General features: G+C 36.0%; 1 pseudogene; it reads left to right on the top strand.

Annotated features, from left to right (window-relative positions):
- Positions 1-15,557: 15,557 nt before the first annotated feature.
- Positions 15,558-16,385, top strand: LOC123825341 (annotated as a pseudogene).
- Positions 16,386-17,976: the final 1,591 nt, after the last annotated feature.

Genomic DNA, 17,976 nt, shown 5'->3' with positions numbered 1-17,976 from the left:
AACAACTAAAGATTTTTTCTGGTTGAATAGTATTTACCAGGTCAATTGTTTGGAGGATAAGGTGACTGCAACAACATATTTAAACCTGTGCATGGTTAGGTGATACTGTCAGCTTTCTGAAAGTCAATGGTTTGCTCTTAGAGCACAACCTGTACTGTGGCTCTGGCCAGACATCTTTAAACTACAAGCCATTGGGTAGAAGGTCACTGTTTGAGGGTTTGGTTAGCAAGTCAATCAACAATTTGAGGAAGTCCTTAACTTGTAAATTAGTTTATTTCAGAAAACTATTTGTCAATTTTTATCATTAGAAATAATTCTCAGTCTTCCAAAAAGAATATTGCTACATATTTGGAGAAATCTTTACAGTGGTCCCAAGAGACCCAATATTAATTGCATTGTAGCTCAAAATCCTAAGGCCTCACCTTGGCACACAGGTATATACTAATAAAGTTTCATTTAAAAAGTACCATAATATTCTCTAGTTTGCATTGCCACCTGTGTACTACATGTAACAAGATCTTAAATTGAGAGTTTCTGCTGAGGCACCAAGACCCCCTAAGATACTGTATTACAAAAGAAATCTTAGAAAATAGGCAGAATTTCAAAATAGAAAACCCTTATCTGCCTTCTTGGGAACTCCTTCATATTTACTGAGAGCTGAAGAGAGTCCAATCTCACTGTTCTTATTCAAAATAGTACTGGAAGTCCTACCCAGAGCAATCAGGAGAGAGGAAGGAATAGAAATGTCACTTTTTGCAGATGACATGATTCTTTATAAAGTAGAAAACCCTGAATTCTACGAAAAAACAAACAAACAAACACAACCTATTAGAAGCAATAAAGAAATACAGTAAAGTTGCAGGGTACAAAAACCAATGTACTAAAATCCCTTGTATTCCTATATACTGACAATTAAATTTCATAAAAAAAATAAAATAAATTCCTTTTGCAATTGCTACCAAAAGAATAAAACACCTAAAAATGAATATAACAAAGGTCGTGAAGGTACTATATGCTGAAAACTACAAAGCATTGTTTAAAAAGATGGAAAAAAGACACTGTTAAATGCAAATATATTCCATGTTCATGAATTGGAAGAATCAACATAGTTAAAATTGCCATATTACCCAAGCAATATATAATACAGAGTAAATGCAATTCCCATCAAAAACCCAATGACAGTTTTTAAAGAAATAAAACAAAGAAATTATCAGATATTCATGGAACCACAAAAAACTCCAATAGCCAAAGCAATCCTCAGGAAAAAGAATGAAGCCAAAGATATCACACTACTTGACTTCAATTATACTACAGAGCCAAGATAATCAAAACAGTGTGGTACTGGCAGAAAAATAGACACAATGGAACAAAATTGAAAACCAAGAATTAAAACCACATATATATGGGCAAATAATTTTTGACAAAAGAGACAAAAACATACAATGGAGAAATGAAAACTTCTTCAATAAGTGGTACTGGGAAAATTAGAAGGACATATGCAAAAGAATGAAAATAGATTACAGTTTTTCCCCACATAAAAAAGTAATTTAAAACATTAAATTAATGTTTTAAACACATTAACTTAATTTTTTTACATGAGGAAAAACTGGCATTTCCTCAAAAAAAAATAAGAATAAGGTTACCATATAACTTAGTGTGAATCACCTGGGTACCTATTTGAAAAAAATTGAAAACATTTATTCACAAAGATATAAGCACCCCTGTGTTTATTGTAGCAGGCATGGAAACAACCAAAGTATCCTTTGATAGCTGACCGGATAAAGAAGATGTAGTACATATGTACAATGGAACACTACTCAATCATAAAAAAAAGATAGACCTTGAGAATATTTTGCTAAGTGAAATAAGTCAATCAGAAAAAGCTAAGAACCATATAATTCCATTATATGTGGTATATAAAACTGAAACTCATAGAAATATACAGTGGTGTGGTAGTTACCAGTGGGAAGGGGGTGGTAAGGTAGTAATGGGTAAAGGGGGTTAAATATATGGTAACAGAAGATGACTTAACTTTGGGTAGTGGGCACACCATGCAATATACTGATCATATATTAATGTTACAGAAATGTACACTTGGAACCTATATAATCTTATTTAACAATGTTACCAAGTTTAAAAACAAATTTAACACCAAACACCAACAAATTTAATTCCAAATTAATAAAAAATATTTAACAATAAATTTAATGAGAAATAAAATAAAATGAATTTAAAAAAATAGAAAAAAATTTCAAGAAAGTAGATATCAGGAAAGTGTAGAGCATTTTTTAGAAAACAGCTGATGTGTTATGAACTAACTCTTCTGCATGCCCAGTAAGAGGGCTTCAGTAAGATCACTTAGAGAGTAGGTAAATATAATCTCTCAGTTAGGACCCCAAAAGGTCAACTCCTCATTGTTGCCTAAGAAAATGAAGCAAACTGTGGAATAGAGGAGAGGGAAAAATAATAAGATTTGTTATCAGGAAGTTCTAAAGAGGCACTGGATAGGGAGTAAGACTAAGCCTTCTATTTGATGGGAAACTATGAATTATGACTGGAACCTCATCATTAGATTTTCAGCAGCCCATGATAAACTTGAGCACTTGCTCTGGGCCAGATATTCTGCTGGCTCATCATTATTGTACTTGAAACACTATCTCTCCTATAGATATCATTATCCTCATTTTTAGATAGGAAAACTACATTTAGAAAATATAAATTAACATTAAAATCTCACATTAAGTCTCAATGTATATCCATACCCAAGATTTTTCAGCCTCTGAATCTAATAACTGCAGTGTTAGGAGTGTGTTTGTTTATATGCATGTGTATGTATCTATTTCTTTGTGTTACTATGTATGTGACTGCATCTGTGATGTGTTTCTATCTGTGGATCTAGTTATTCACTTATCTATATTTATACCAGCATTTCTGGGTTTATGAGGTGAAAGGAACATCTAGAGTAAACATGAAAAATTGCAAACACATTGAATAAAACCAAACAAGTTCAAAAAAAGATTATGATAAAGTGGAATAAGGATGTGCTACTAATCTCAGAATGTAGTATTTCTGACATGGAGGCTGGGTGTATGGCTCTTTAAATACATGCTAGTTTCCAGAATGGGTGTATTCAAAGTTATTTTGATTATTTTTAAATAAATTAAATTAAAAAGTAATAAATTTACTTTTAAAATAAACCCTCCATTCTGTAAGAACACACTTACAGGAACATTTCAAAGGTAGCTCAGCATTCCCGTAAACCCCACATGCAGTTCCCCTTATTATTGACATCTCTCATTAGCATGGTACCTTGTCACAGTTCACCAACTGATATTGATACATGATTATTAAAAAAACACATTTAATTCAAGTTTATTTAGTTTTTACCTAACATCTCTTTCTGGTCCAAGATCGCATCCAGAATGCCATGAAACATGTTACCATTATGTTTTATTAGGGTCAATTTGTCTGTGACAATTTCTTAGACTTTTCTTGTTTTTAATGACCTTACAGTTCTGTGGAGTATATCTTAGATCTTTTGGAGAATGCCTCTCAATTCATATTTGTCTCATGTTTTTCTCATGAGTAGACTGGGTTTATGGGTTTGGGGAACCAACGTTTTACTTTTTAAAGTAAATATATATTGATGTTGGAAGGAGATAATTATATTGGCTTGAAGGGGGAAACCCTGAATGCTTCTTCCTTCTCTACCACCATTGCTTATACAACTTTGGAAAAATTTAGTGCCTTATGTATTCATTCCCTAAATGGAACTATAACAGACAAATCCAGAATCCTGGGTATCAAAAAGTGTAAGTCCCTTTTAAAAAAAGTATTTATTTATTTTTAGAGAGAGGGGAAGAGAGAGAGAAAGAGAAGGAGAAAAGCATCAGTGTGTGGTTGCCTCTCACACGCCCACAACTGGGGACCCAGCAGGCAACCCAGGCATGTGCCCTGACTGGGAATGGAACTGGCAACACTTTGGTTTGCAGGCTGGCACTCAATCCACTGAGCCACACCAGACAGAGCATCCTTTTGTTTTCTACAAGATATGACTTAACTACTATTTTAAGCCTCTAAACAGCCAAAGACTGGAGGAGGTGTGCCATTTTCCCATGAAGACATATACAGAGAAATACACTGTCTTACTTGTACAGGGAGATCTGTAGGATTGTGGTGCAGAGGAGGGGCCAAGTGAGGGAGGGGTTGCAGGAAACACCAGAGGCAGTGGGGCGAGTGACAGGTTTCCACACACACAGGCTCAGATGTAGCCAGAGTGGGGTCCCTGCTAGAGACTACACAGTCTGGCAAGTGTGAAGGGCAAAGTGAAAAGCCCTCTTACTCTCTTTTGGAACATGGAGGCAATGGGAGGTACAGACCTGCCAGGCTAGCCTGAAAAAAGGATGGAACTGTCTGGGGAAATGAGACTATTCCAGAATGCACGGAATTTTGGGCTGGAAGATTTAAGCAAGGGAAGGCAGAGATGTGGCCTCTTCTCTTCTTCTGGGATCCCTGCCTAGACACGTGGACCCAATGGACACCAGACCCCATGGATGAGCCCGTGCAAGGCCAGCTGCAGCAGTCCTCAGCAGCCCCAGGCCCCAGCACAGGAAGCTGTGGCCTGGCAATGGTAGTGCTGGCTCCACATGCAAGGACTCTCCATGGAGGAATACTGAAGCTGGAGAGCCCTCTGCTTAGCAGATCTGAGCTCCAGAATGACAAGTAAGAATGGATTAGGACTTCTGAGCATGATTTTGGGTTTCAGTCTTTTGGGGAACAAATGGGACTTATCTGTGTTTTGTGAAGAGAGGAACCTGGAGCTGGGGCATTCTCCACTCCCCTAAATTGTGAAACATCTTAATAAAGACCTTGTTCCTTCCATATCAACTTTTGTCATGCCTGTGTTTGGTGGTGTATCGCTGAACCCCGCTTTTGTTTTGTAACACCATGACTGCTTGTCATCAGTCCTCCAGTCTGTTGGTGAAAGATCCCTCATTCCTGCCCACTTAGGTTCTTCACTCCTGCATTTTCTTCTGCTACTTCATAGCCATACTTGGGGCATGGGCAGATATCTGTTACTTCTATCCATTATTCAGCATATTAATCTCTGTCAGAGTCTGTCCTGTATATGCTGGCAACCATTCTGTCTCTGAGAGCTTACTGCCTTCCTAAGGGACTATCTGGATGGTAATTTGCAGGATCTTTCTGCTCTGGAATCCTCCCAATCTCTCTGTAGGCTTGTCAGTTTCCCTTTTCTGCCCAGAAAATAGGACGCATGACATTTTCCACAGGAAAATTCCATTTTCTTTGGAATTCACAACTTCCCAGCTATCATCAGTCATTTATCCCTCTCTGTTCTATTATACTTTCCTCCAAATCTAGAATATCGTTTTTCCTCTCTTGGGGACATTGCATCTTTTTCTTGCAGCTTTACAAAACACAAAACAAAAACAGCAACAACAACAAAAACCTTCTGTGGTGATGTTTGCTTATGAATCACAAAGGATGCGTTTTTAAATTGGATTTGGGGGGAGGTTTAGCCCAAGTTACAAAATATTTTTATTCTTTTTATTGTTGTCATTGTAGTTGCTGTTTTCTACACTGTAATGTCACTCCTCTGCCTGTATAGATATAAATGAAAGTGAAGATAGGGATATCTAGGAGAAAAAAGAACCTGGGAGGGGGTAAACTAAAGAAATATAAGTGTCTATTTCACAAATATTTTGTAAAGATAAAATAAGTAATTTATGTCAATCACTTTTTACATTAGGTATTACTTTCAAGTGAGCTGGAAATCACACAGTATGTCTCATTCACAGAGGACAATATCTTCAAGTCAGACCCTCAGTTGTACCTTCAGAAAACTGATATTTTTCCTTAACAGGCTAGCAGATTTTGGGGGGTGTGGATTATACTAGGACCATAGGCATATGCCCACCACTTCATCTCCATGTTGGACTGTGAATGCTTTAGTCCAAAGCAATTTCATGAAGTTTCTTGTGTCAGTGGGGTCAAACAGTATCTAAGCCCTTGGCAGTGGTGTTGGCTGAGGTAGAAAAGGAAAATCCACATCCAAAATATGTGCAATAATTTTTAAGATTAATTATTGGCCATTCTACAATAGAAAGAGTTAAATATAGTCCCTTTGCAGCCAAATAGCAGGTTGGTCCCCTCAGGGGACAATGTTGTAATTGGGAGTTTGTCTGTGTAACTAGAATTTGGACATTGCGCAGAGACTGGTCTCGGTGGGTTAGAGCCCAAGCCCGGAGCCTTTTCATAGCTTCTTCTATTCTTACCACCATGGCCACTCTGTCTATGAGCCTTCTGCTGAGCATTACTATGTAATCAAGATTTTACATTTGTATTTACCACCAAGGGTCTATCTGCACCTTCAGAGATTGCCTCCAATATTCCAGTATTTTTCCTTTAGGTTCCCAACCAGATAGCAGAAACATTTATCACTGCCAATAACTTTATGTGTATTCTTATCTTGAGCCACTTTTCCTTCCACATAAAGTAGATAGGTGAATTATCCAAAGCTCTGTCTTCTGGGAAAATTTATCTTCACCACTTTGTTTCACTACTGTTTGGGGATTTAATGCCATAGCAATCCATTCTCAGCTTACATTAATGTATCATGCCAGCCCATTCAGAGACTGTTTTGTCCTTTGTCAGTCATTTAAAAGGGTTGCCCACCATATGGTCAGAGGTGTGAGCTGAGTGAAAAACACCGGTGTAACAGTGGAGCTTGATATTCTGGACCACCTGCTCATGCAGCTTATTTGTGCTACTGTTCCTTCTTATGCCTGCTTCTGCTATAACACATTTTATAATGGATTGCTATTGAGCCCACCAAGCCTTATCACTCTTGGGTCTAACAGACTCCAGCTCATGATGTATAGCTCTGGCCACAATGTCATGTGATATCTCAAGATCAGCCTCCATCTTATCAAGACTCATAGGCTGGGAGCTCTTTTTTGAATAGCTCATAGGTCTCCCTTACAGATAGCATGTTCAGTCCCAAGAACCCTGAGTCTTTAAACTGAGACTGTCCTATTGGGACTTGCTATAAACACTACATAATTTTCTCATCACAGATACTTCAATTACCACAAGGTCTGACAGATTATAGGGCCCAAGCAGTGAGCTTGCTTTTTATCTTAGACTTGTTGAAGAGCTCTTTCCTTGTAGACCCAATTGAAATGTGGTTGCCCTTTGTGTCACCAGGTAAGCAGGTAAAAAGAGTACTTCCAGTAGTGCACTGTACTATTACCAGAATCTAAAAAGACCTACCAAGCATTGTGCTTCCTTCTTAGTGGTGGAAGTTACAAGGTACAATCATTTGTTCTTTACTTTGGAAGGTACATCTAGGCATACCCCAGCCAACTGAACTCCTGAAGCTTTCACCTTTAGAGGGTTTTTCTCATCCTTTGTAGTAAAAGTCATACCAAGGTTTCCAATGTGTTTTCTATTTGTTGTTTTCTAGGCTGACTAACCTGATACCACTGATAGGGTAGACTAGGTGGAGAGTTAACTTAACCATGAAGCAAAGACTCTACTGCCTATCCCACATAAATGTGAACTACTTTGACCCTCTTTTCTCATAGGAATGAAAACACACTCATATGTGAGAACAATGGTCACCCACCTTGTCACCCAGTTGTGACAACTAACTTCAGCTGGGGTTATTGCTTGGCTATGTTTGTTTTAGTCAACTTTCTTCTGTTGTTTTACACTTTTTTGTAAAGGGTCAGACTCTTGCATTAAATAGTAATGTGGTATTGACTATCACTCCTGTATACTTCCAAGTTATTAAATGTGGTGTCAATCTCTAAATGTACCCAAGATGCAATTAGAGATTAATTAATGCATTTTTTGCTTAAATATGTTTGTTGAATGTGGGTGGCAGTTTGAGATACTTCTACTGTGCTTTCCCAGCCATGATATCTCTTATTCCCTGGGTCAAACAGGCATATCACTTTCAATGGTACATTTGGAGTCCGGATAAATGAACACTAAGTGGAGTCTATGGAAAGGTAGAAGCATTTGAAGCTAAATTCAATACCTGTCCCTTACATGCCTCTACTCTAACACAGGAACCATAGTGATGCTTCAATTCCTTGAGGATCAATGTCAGCTTAGACCCAGTGTCCAATAGTGCTTGAACTGGGCATTTCTTGTTTCAAAACACAGTTATTTAAGCAAATGGTCAAAGATCCCTTTGGGGAAGGACAGAAAGATTGTTACTATATAGACTTGCCATGGTATAGCAGAATCTTTCTTCATGTGAAATCTGACCTCTCTTTTAGTCAGGCAATCAGCTGGTGAATTTCTGGCCTTGCATGATATACCATGTTAACATTCTCATATCTGTGCTTCTTTCAGTTTTTTTCTCCACTGTTTGCCATGGCAGTCAGCATTTTTACTTCACATTGTATGGACCATTACTTTATTCAACTTTCCAAGAGACGTCCCAGTAATATATTAGTATCATCTCAGTTCTCTTTAGGGTGTTAAGTGCTATATCACAGAAGAGTGCTTTCATATGGATAAACTCTCTCTTCTCCAACTTTGTACTCCATCCTGCTTGATTCATTACCCTCATATCCAGTCCCATATATACTCTCTAAGTTATTGTCAGTACATGCAAGCTAGAAGCTGGAGCTTTCAGCATTTTGCTGGGTGGCATGTTATTACTAGTATTTTGGTCAGGAGTAGAGGTAGTGATTGATCCTGTAAAAGTTTGTTTTCTAATACAAAATACTGTTCTCTGACTTTCTTCACCAAGAGGGAAAAAGCAGATTTTAATAGGGATAGTGAGACACTTATGTATGTCCAGAACATTCAGGAACATTACAAAATTCTGGAGTTCATCACATGTAATTTTTCCAAGTCTCAGAGTGCCACTCTTCCAAATTTGTGCTCTAATCTTGGTGTATCAGATGTGCTGGGATTGGGAGTTTTATTTCCTTTAGAGATCCATTTTAGTAAGTGAGGGGCCTGATGCTTGGCTTCTTCTACCTTCTGGCTGCGAAGAATGACTATATCTTTATGTGCTATCAAGGTACTTTCATATTCATACTTTGTTTTACATTGTCAATAACCATCTTAGGCCTATTATTGTCTTTGTCTAATTCATTTATCAAAATCTTTCCATCTTCAAAGCCCTTCCAATTAATTCTTTATCTGATTCTCTCAAACACCTGAGTTATTACCCTGGGCATTGCTTTAACTTCTATGTTGTTTAACACCTGTTTACCACCAAGGAAATTTTAATAATTTACACTAACAAGTCAGGAGCTCTCAATACTCCACTTACCACCCATGAGGGAGTACTCACTATCAATAAACCAAAGGATGATCCAGTTCCTAAATCCCATTTTAAAATTTCCTCATTTTAGCTATCAATTCTTCTGGAAACATGCTCTGAGATTAAGATTAATGAGCAGGAATTTTATTGGGGATGTTCTCAGGAGTACATGTAATGAAGTAAGGGCACCACTATCAGGCAAATGGAAGGTTGCACTGTTACAAGTTGGTACTCTAGAGCATTAGCCAATGCCAAAAAGCCATGTGGAGTCCTAGAACTGAAAAAAAGGCTTCAAAAGCTGTCCCTAATTGAGGCAAATGGGTGGGATTTTGCAGCCTTTCCTTTGTTCTTTATTCCATGCAGGCTGCCCTCAGAAAAGGCAATTTCCACAGAAAAATGCAACTGTGAATAGTTTAAATAGCCAACACCATTGGAAACTTGTAGATGGGGGATATGGGTGGCATACCGCACACATACCACCTGAAGCATGACATTCTGATGGGAGGTTTTATAAGTTGGCTATGGCTAGGAGGTTGATCAATGGTAGATGAACCAGTGAAAACTTTCAATCTTAGGATGAGGCTAGCAGTAGGGTGCACCAGGACAATAAGGATTTGTGAATAAATGAATACCTGGGGAAAATGGTACCATGTTAAAATCAGAAGATATACTGACTGGAAGAAGAGAGAACTTTATACCATATCTGTACCAAGACTAACCTTGAAATTTAAATGTTACTAAAGTGAAGCATGTAGCACCTAGTGACTTTTTAGATCATTAGTGGAAATTCCTAATGTACTTCCAAAATTTCATTTTCATAGAATATCTTGATTTCTTATTTTGTATAACTTACAAAATCAGAACTTCTAGCAAGAACTTATTTGAGACATTTCATTAGGTTTTCCTTAGAATGAATGGAAACCATGGAAAAATATATACTTAAAAACATTTGTGTTTAACTTGCATTTGTATTTAATTTGCATTTGTTTCTCAGCCTTAGTACTACTAACATTTTGGGCCAATGATTTTTGTGGGATAGTTAGCAACATCCTTTGCCTCTACCCAGTGACACTCCCCCTTCCCCAAGTTGTGACAACCAAAAAAAAAAAAAAAAACGGGCATTGCCAGATATCCTTGGTTGGGAACCACTGATTTAAAATTATGTTCAAGTGTGGTTTTGGCTTAAAGTGTTTGTGAATAGAAGAAATTATTTCTAAAGCAGTCGTATCTTGTGTGCATGACATGTAGGAATGTAATATTTAATTGTAAAGTAAATTATGAAGGAATAAATAGTTAAAGGAGATCACATTTAAAGGGTAGAGGCCAAAAAATTTTTAATGGGAGAAACTAATGACAGTATTTATTTATTCTTATAATAAGTAACATAATGTTTTTTCTTGTTTTCTCTTTTGTCCATTAAAGAAAAAGATTGAAAAATTTTAATCTTAAGAAAGAAGATCAAAACTGCTGACAGGAAAACTTAAATTTTTGAGACTATCAAAAGATTGACTAATCTTTGAGAAGATTTAGAATACCTTTCTGAGGTTAACTACATGACCTGAATTTTTCTTACTGGATGATATTCAGTTAACACATGTTCTGAAATTAATTACATGTGGCAGGCACTTTGCTAAGCCAATACAAGGATGTACAAGCCAAGGCTCCTACCCTTAAGAATCATACAGTTAAGAGCAGTTATTTTCCTTCTGGGCATACAGAAGAACCACTGGGACAGTTCTGCACACTGTGGTGCTTAGATATAACTGAACATCAACTAAATCAGAACCTTGGGTTAGCTGAAAGTCCAGGAATCAGTATTTTTAAAGCTTCCTAATGGTTTCAGTTGCTACTAAGATTGAAAGACAAATTTGTGAATAAACAAAAAAATGAAACATGACAATTATTATAAAATGGAGGTGCATGTTGAATGATATTGAGGCACAGAGAATAAATACCTAAATGTAAATTTGAATGTTATCTCTTTTATAAAACAGACAGAAGTTCAGATATATAATTTATATCACAGTGAACAAAGATGTGAATGAGTAAGCTTTAGACAATGTTAAAGTATAGACTTTGTCAAATTAGGGAAATAAACAAATTCAAGAAATAGCTTTTGATCCAAGCTATCCTGAATTTCACAGAGTCCTTTATAGTATACAAGAAGAATTTTATCTTTATATTAACAATTCCAGATGAGTTGTTAAATAACAAAAAAAGTAAAAGTAAAATAAAGTGATTTTTGAATTATAATTGCCACATACTGTGGGTTATTCAAATTATTTTTCTAGGAATATACATCATTAAATCTTCAGAAAACCATGCAAATGTCAGGTATTGCAACGAGTAGTAGTAATTAATTTGTTGGTCAAAGTGGATAATCATACCTGCTCTCAATTTTCCTGGTCAAATTAATTTTTTTTCTGTGCTCTATGCTGTAGAATTCTCGCTTGCAAAATGAGAATGTATTGGATAATTCAGATTCAGTACTACCTCTTGGGAAATATTTGGGTCAGTTTTGAATGAATTTGCAATCTATGTCTGCACATATGTAAGAATTTTTTTTCTTTTTTGAATAAACAATTATTCAGGTTCTTGAATTTTCTGATGCAGAGTGAATACTGTGGCCATGACACACAGTATCGTTAGTACTCAAAATCACATTTGTCTCTAGACATTTACTATAGTTCAGTCGTGCACTATTACTGCAATATTCCTGTTGAATGTCACTGGGGGAATCTATATTTTCAAAAAGATGGCTGAGACACTCACTAACTAATCATTTCTCTTTTAATTTCTAAGCTTTATAGAAAATCAATTTGGAACAAGAAATCCATGTATCAGGACATCATTAGCCTACTTTCCTAGAATAAAAAATCAAAATCAAATGGTCGCATGAAGTACATCCTTGCATCTCCTGCAAAAGCACTATTGATGAATTTTCCATCAGATTTTTCAATAGCACTCACATAAAAATCATTTAAAAATTACTTTAAGAATTCAGCTTTAATAAAAACAAATTTCTATGTCTGTCTAGTGTATATTTTAAAATCAAGGACAATATTATAAATGTCAAATTACTCATCTCCTTCATTACAATGTCATAACCATTTATAATACTCTATGTTTATGCCTTTTTGGGCTTTTCTTTTCTTTTTTTTTTAAATGTTTTTATTCCCAGAAAACTTTGGGCTAAATTTAATGTTCAATTATAGTTATTGTGTTAGCCTAAGCTCTTAGAATTTTAATTTCTCCAAAATATTGTCATTTTATATATATTTTAAAATGTTTACAATTGTACTTCATGTGTATTTATTTTAAATTGTATCAAATTATTTCCTAAAGGAGACTAATTAGAATTCATGTTAAGAGAAAGTATTTCTAACACTTAGGATTAATGAGAAGTTAAATAATCACATGCATTTTTTGGATTTGCTCTGGTTCCACACTGGAGGAGGTAGTAAAGGGTAAAGGAGCACACATAGATGGTGACAGAAGGAGATTTGATTTTGGGTGATAAGCACACATAGAATATACAGATGATGTATTATAGAATTGTACACTTTAAAACTATATAATTTATTAACCAATCTCATCCCAATAAATTTAATAATAAAATAAATTAATAAAAAGAAGCTAGCTACACAAAATAATATATAATGTAATTTAAAATTAATTATACTTTCATTGAAGAAAGCATTGTTAAGTGGTAAAGCATGCCATTGGTTTTGTCTAAGCTATGAAGAGTATGTCTATTTGAAACTTAAAGTTAACATCTAGCATCACAGAGGCTGTCCACTCTAACAAAGAAACACCTGGAAAAAAAATCCCAGACTCCTGGGTACTCTATTTACTTATCTGAACATTTCAAATGATGGCCAATAACATACAAGTAGAATCTGAAATGATAGTAATAGAACTGCTACTCTATTTCATTGATGTTAACACATTTTACTGAAACATTTGTAAATTAACTTTCCAAATTATATTCACTTAATAACACATGCTTTAAAAGGCTAATGCAAAATGTGCATATATTTTCAAAACTTAAATATTATCTATTTTAATAATAACATGTTATAAAATACCTAGTAAACATTTTTCCCACCTGTGAAAACAAATGTTTAGCAATATCAGGGTTATAGCTCATGTTTTTTGAAATCAATTTTATGTCATATTCTTCCTTCCTGACACATTTTTGTTTTCAGAATTTGTGTGTCTTATGAAATTATAGAAAGTGGCACCTGTGCAGTAGTAGAATAAATGCCAAGAGAGTGTTTCAGTCATGACTTTATTTGCATTTAAAAAATAGCTATTTCTCTTAGATACACGATTTTAACTGATGAAATCATATAGATACATGCACCGAGGTAATGATGCAGGTCTGCATCATGTCACACACTGAACTCCAAAGCAATGGAGAACTACAGTGCAAGCTGCCTGATTTTCATGGATCTGGAATAAATTCCATTACTGGTTCTTCCAAAGAAACTCAGATTTGTAAAATGGCATCTTGAAAAGACTTATATTTCTGCACTGTGATGAACATGTGAGAAAACCTATGAGTTAATGTGTTCTCAATTGTGTCATAATTCAGAACATATGGGAAATTTCTCTAGAATGTCACTGTCCAATGTGTAGCTACTAGCATCATACAGCTATTTAAATTAAATTAAAGTAAATAAAATTGAAAAACTCAGTTCCTCAGTTGCACTAGTCACATTTCATGTATTACATAGCTTCTCATGTGTAGTGGCTACCCTGCTGAACCACAGAACATTTCCATCATTGTACACATTTCTACATTTTGCACGGATAACCTGGAACCTTATCTCACTAATTGCATTCCAGTTGAACAGCACTATTCTACATAATTAATGAAAAAATCACACAAATGTGAAATGTTTTTCCTCATATTGATGTGGATTTCTTTTAGTATCACAAGAAAATGTTGTCTTTTATTTTCTTAAGTTTTGCCATTAAGGAATAAAGCATACCTTAAAACCAGAGTTTAAAAACTGTTCAAATACAGTGGGATAAAATTAGAAAATCTTCTGAAAAATACTTTAGGAAATTGATAAATTGCTCTTGCTATCTAGGAGGTTATGACCTTGTTCCTCTTCTTAAAATCATAATTAATGATAATTATGTGTAATTTTGTTTTATAAAAAGTTTTTAGCTCTGGCTGGTGTGGCTCAGTTGTTGAGTGCTGGCCTGTGAACCAAAGGGTCGCCAGTTGGATTCCCAGTCAGGGCACATGCCTGGGTTGCTGGCCAGGTCCCCAGTAGGGGGTGCATGAGAGACAACCACACATCGATGTTTCTCTCCCTGTCTTTCTCCCTCCCTTCCCCTATCTAAAAAAATAAATAAAATCTTTAATATCTTTTATAAATTTATTTTTACTATTTACATTTTTTGTGTTTTTATTTTTTGTATATTTCCATAAAATATATATCAAATTAATCTACCAAACCTTGATTTGTCTCTTTATATAATGATATTTGATACACTAAGATAATTGAGAAAATACATGTAATAAATTAATATTTTGGGATAATACAATTTTAAGGGTAAACATCTTTATTTCAACCACCATTAAGAGATTTCTTAAAAGATGTCAGTTTATTTTTCCAACTTAATATGTATAGTATCCTGAAAATAATATGTCATTTTTGATAATTGAGGCTCTTGCAAAGCTTCGGTGTCAATGCTATGAAACATATTTTGATGTGTAGCACTGTTATTCTTAACAGATGCAAGCATAGGGGTGGATATCTATTGAGTATTTGATCTAATTCCCTTTATAACAACTTTCTGAATCATTATCCATCCAAATATGAAATTTTCCAGTAATGTAGAATCCTATAACTAATTTATATGGACTTCAGTCAATCAATCCATTCATTTGCCAATTCTAAGGGAATGAATGTGATCTCATACATTCCTTGCCCTCAAGGAACTTACAGTTTAGTCAGGGCTTCTGACAAATAAACAAGTATAATATAGTATGAGAAATACAACCATATGTTTAACTACAGATTGTTAAGTGAGAAGAAAAACAATGAAAATAACAGATTTTGTTATTTAATAGGCATTTGGATGGACACTATTCCCTGCTTTCCATGAGTTGATTAACCATCCTCCCACCACCTGCCACCTGGATGGGACTGCATGAGCACTCTAAAGGCTCCAGGTAGAAATGAATTGCTAAGGAATTTGGGAAAAGACAAGCTGAAGTTCCCATTTCATGGATACCTTGGGTTCATGTTCACAGTTTGTGGATTTAGATACACTACTGAACTGGGGCAACTTGTGTGAAGACAAAATAAATACTTCTACTACTGTAGCTGAAACATTTCAGGCTGACACTATTGTATCATTTTTTAAAATATATATAACTGTGGTGTCCATGGAAAAGTGGTCCTTTGGGAAGAAAATATGCCATTACTGAACTGTTCAGCCATTGTGAATACCAGCAATGAAAGTCTCACCTATTAGAGTCACATGCCAGAAAGTGTCTTCATGTTTGCAGGGCCTGATTTGGAAGGGGGTGCCTCCAGAAGCTTAAAGATTGCCAGACAGGTGAAGCAACATTGATAAAATGATTTGATTTAACTTCATGGTTCATCATTCTACACAGTGGGATCTGGGTACAGGAGTATCTTGCCGCAGCTAAGAGTTCCATATATAGCTGCTACAGACACAGACACGTGCTTCAGTGAGTTAAAGAGCAGTCAGTGTCTTCTGTTGGATCCTGTATTATCAATCTGGCAAAATGAGATTATCCTTTAGAGGATGTAACATATATAGCTCTTCCCACTGTAAAGAAATTCCTAGAGATTCATGGGGAGACCATTGAAAACACAGTATTTGCTGTGTCTGATCTTGGAGAGGCTACTTACCAAAAGCGGCTCCGTTTGGACTTCCAGGGGTAATATAAGGTGAAGAGCTTGTCATTGTCACACTTAACTTCATGTATTAGGACTGCAGAAGGGAGCCTGTGATACCAGGATTGCAAATTAAAATCAGTGAAAAACTAGTGCCCCAGAGAACAGAGTGCTTGAAGAAGGCTTGAAAAAGTGTGAGACTGAGGCTTGTTAAAACTAGGGGAACAGCACAGCAGGGAGAGGGGGCATGACAACCCAAAGGCCCTGAGGCAGGAGAAATACACCTAACACGTTAGAGTAATATTAAAACCAGAGATGTCAGAGTGTCAATAAAACCTTGTAGGCCACCAAGGCTTTGTAGATCATTTTGGTCTTGTAGATTGTTTAAGTCCATTAGCTTTCCACTGAGTAAGGGCTTTGGGCAGGTGATGTTATGATTGAACTTCCATGTTTAAATATTTCATGCAGACTGGTTTATGAAAACTAGCTTGTAGAGTGAAGAGGATAAACTGGGAGATTTTTTTTTAAGACTGTGGCAGGAATTCTGGAAAGAGACAATGGTGGCTACACCTGGGTTGTAGAAATGAAGGTATGAGAAGTGGTGAGAAACAGGATTTATTTTATATTTTAAGGTAATATGATTTCCTGACAGACTGGATATTAAGTTTGTGAGGAAGATTCTTTTTGACTGGGTAGTAGGACAAAAGGAGTGACAATTGAGTGAAATAGGAAAGGTGAGCTTGGAGCAGGTTTTGGGAGTGATCAGAAGTTTAGTTTTGGACATGTTAAGTTGTGATGTCTGCTGAATGTCCAACTGGAGATAGATATATGCATCTGGACTATGGAAAAATGCTTTGTCTTGAGACATAATGTGATGGTCATCAGCATAAGGATAATATTTAAAACTATAAGAATGGATGAGATCATCAATGGGGTGGATACGGACACAAAGAAAAGAGAGGGTTGAGGGCTGAGCTGTAGGGAACTCCAACATTAATAGATTAGAAGAGAACTACAAAGGAGATTGAGGAGTGAGAGAAAAAATAACAGTCTAATCAAAACAACAGTCTAGTCTTGACAAAACAAGTGAGATGGGTAATAATAAAATACATGTCCTCATATGTGAACTGTGTGCTAATAAATAAGATCAAAATAGGAAAAAAGTACACGTGGTCAATTGTGTCATATGCTGGTGGCACTGAGAGTAAGATGGGACTTAAGAAAACTTAGGTATTTATACAGAGGTTAACTAAGAGAAGAAGAATCAAGCCTTGGACTGCAGGCTTGCCCAACTGAATGCATGATGATTCAACTCTGACATAAAGAGTTTAAAAGAAGACTGTAGGGAAGATAATGTGTCAAGCAATTGTTTTGGATCCAAGGGTGTAGGTGCACTCTCTGGGTGGTCCAGGCTCTTTATTTTCTCAGGGGGGTGGCTAGGGGAGGACATAGGTCAGAATTAGCTGAGCAAAGGAAAGCACTTTAGCAACAGCAGCAGGGGTTGCAGGTGCCATGGTTCCTTGAGAAAGGAGATCTTCAAATGGGGCAGAGCAAAGATTGGGAGCTTTTGCCTGCAGCGTCTCACTGAGAGCAAAGATTTGGCCCTGAGAACTATTGCAGACAACATCACTGCTTAGGCACTAACCGTTGTCTGTGCATTATTAACAAATAAAAGCATATGCATTGCTGTTCTAATAAAGGATATCAGAGAGGCATTTCAAAGAGTTTCAAATCTTGGGCTTTAAAAACTGCTGCAACATTTCAAAGCACATGTCCACA

This window comes from Phyllostomus hastatus, unplaced genomic scaffold, assembly GCF_019186645.2.
Source record: "Phyllostomus hastatus isolate PE091 unplaced genomic scaffold, TTU_PhHast_1.1 phas_contig_1, whole genome shotgun sequence".
In the NCBI taxonomy this organism is placed as follows: Eukaryota; Metazoa; Chordata; class Mammalia; order Chiroptera; family Phyllostomidae; genus Phyllostomus; species Phyllostomus hastatus.
The sequence above is the reverse complement of the archived record's forward strand: the minus strand, read 5'-3'. Positions and strand labels throughout refer to the sequence as shown.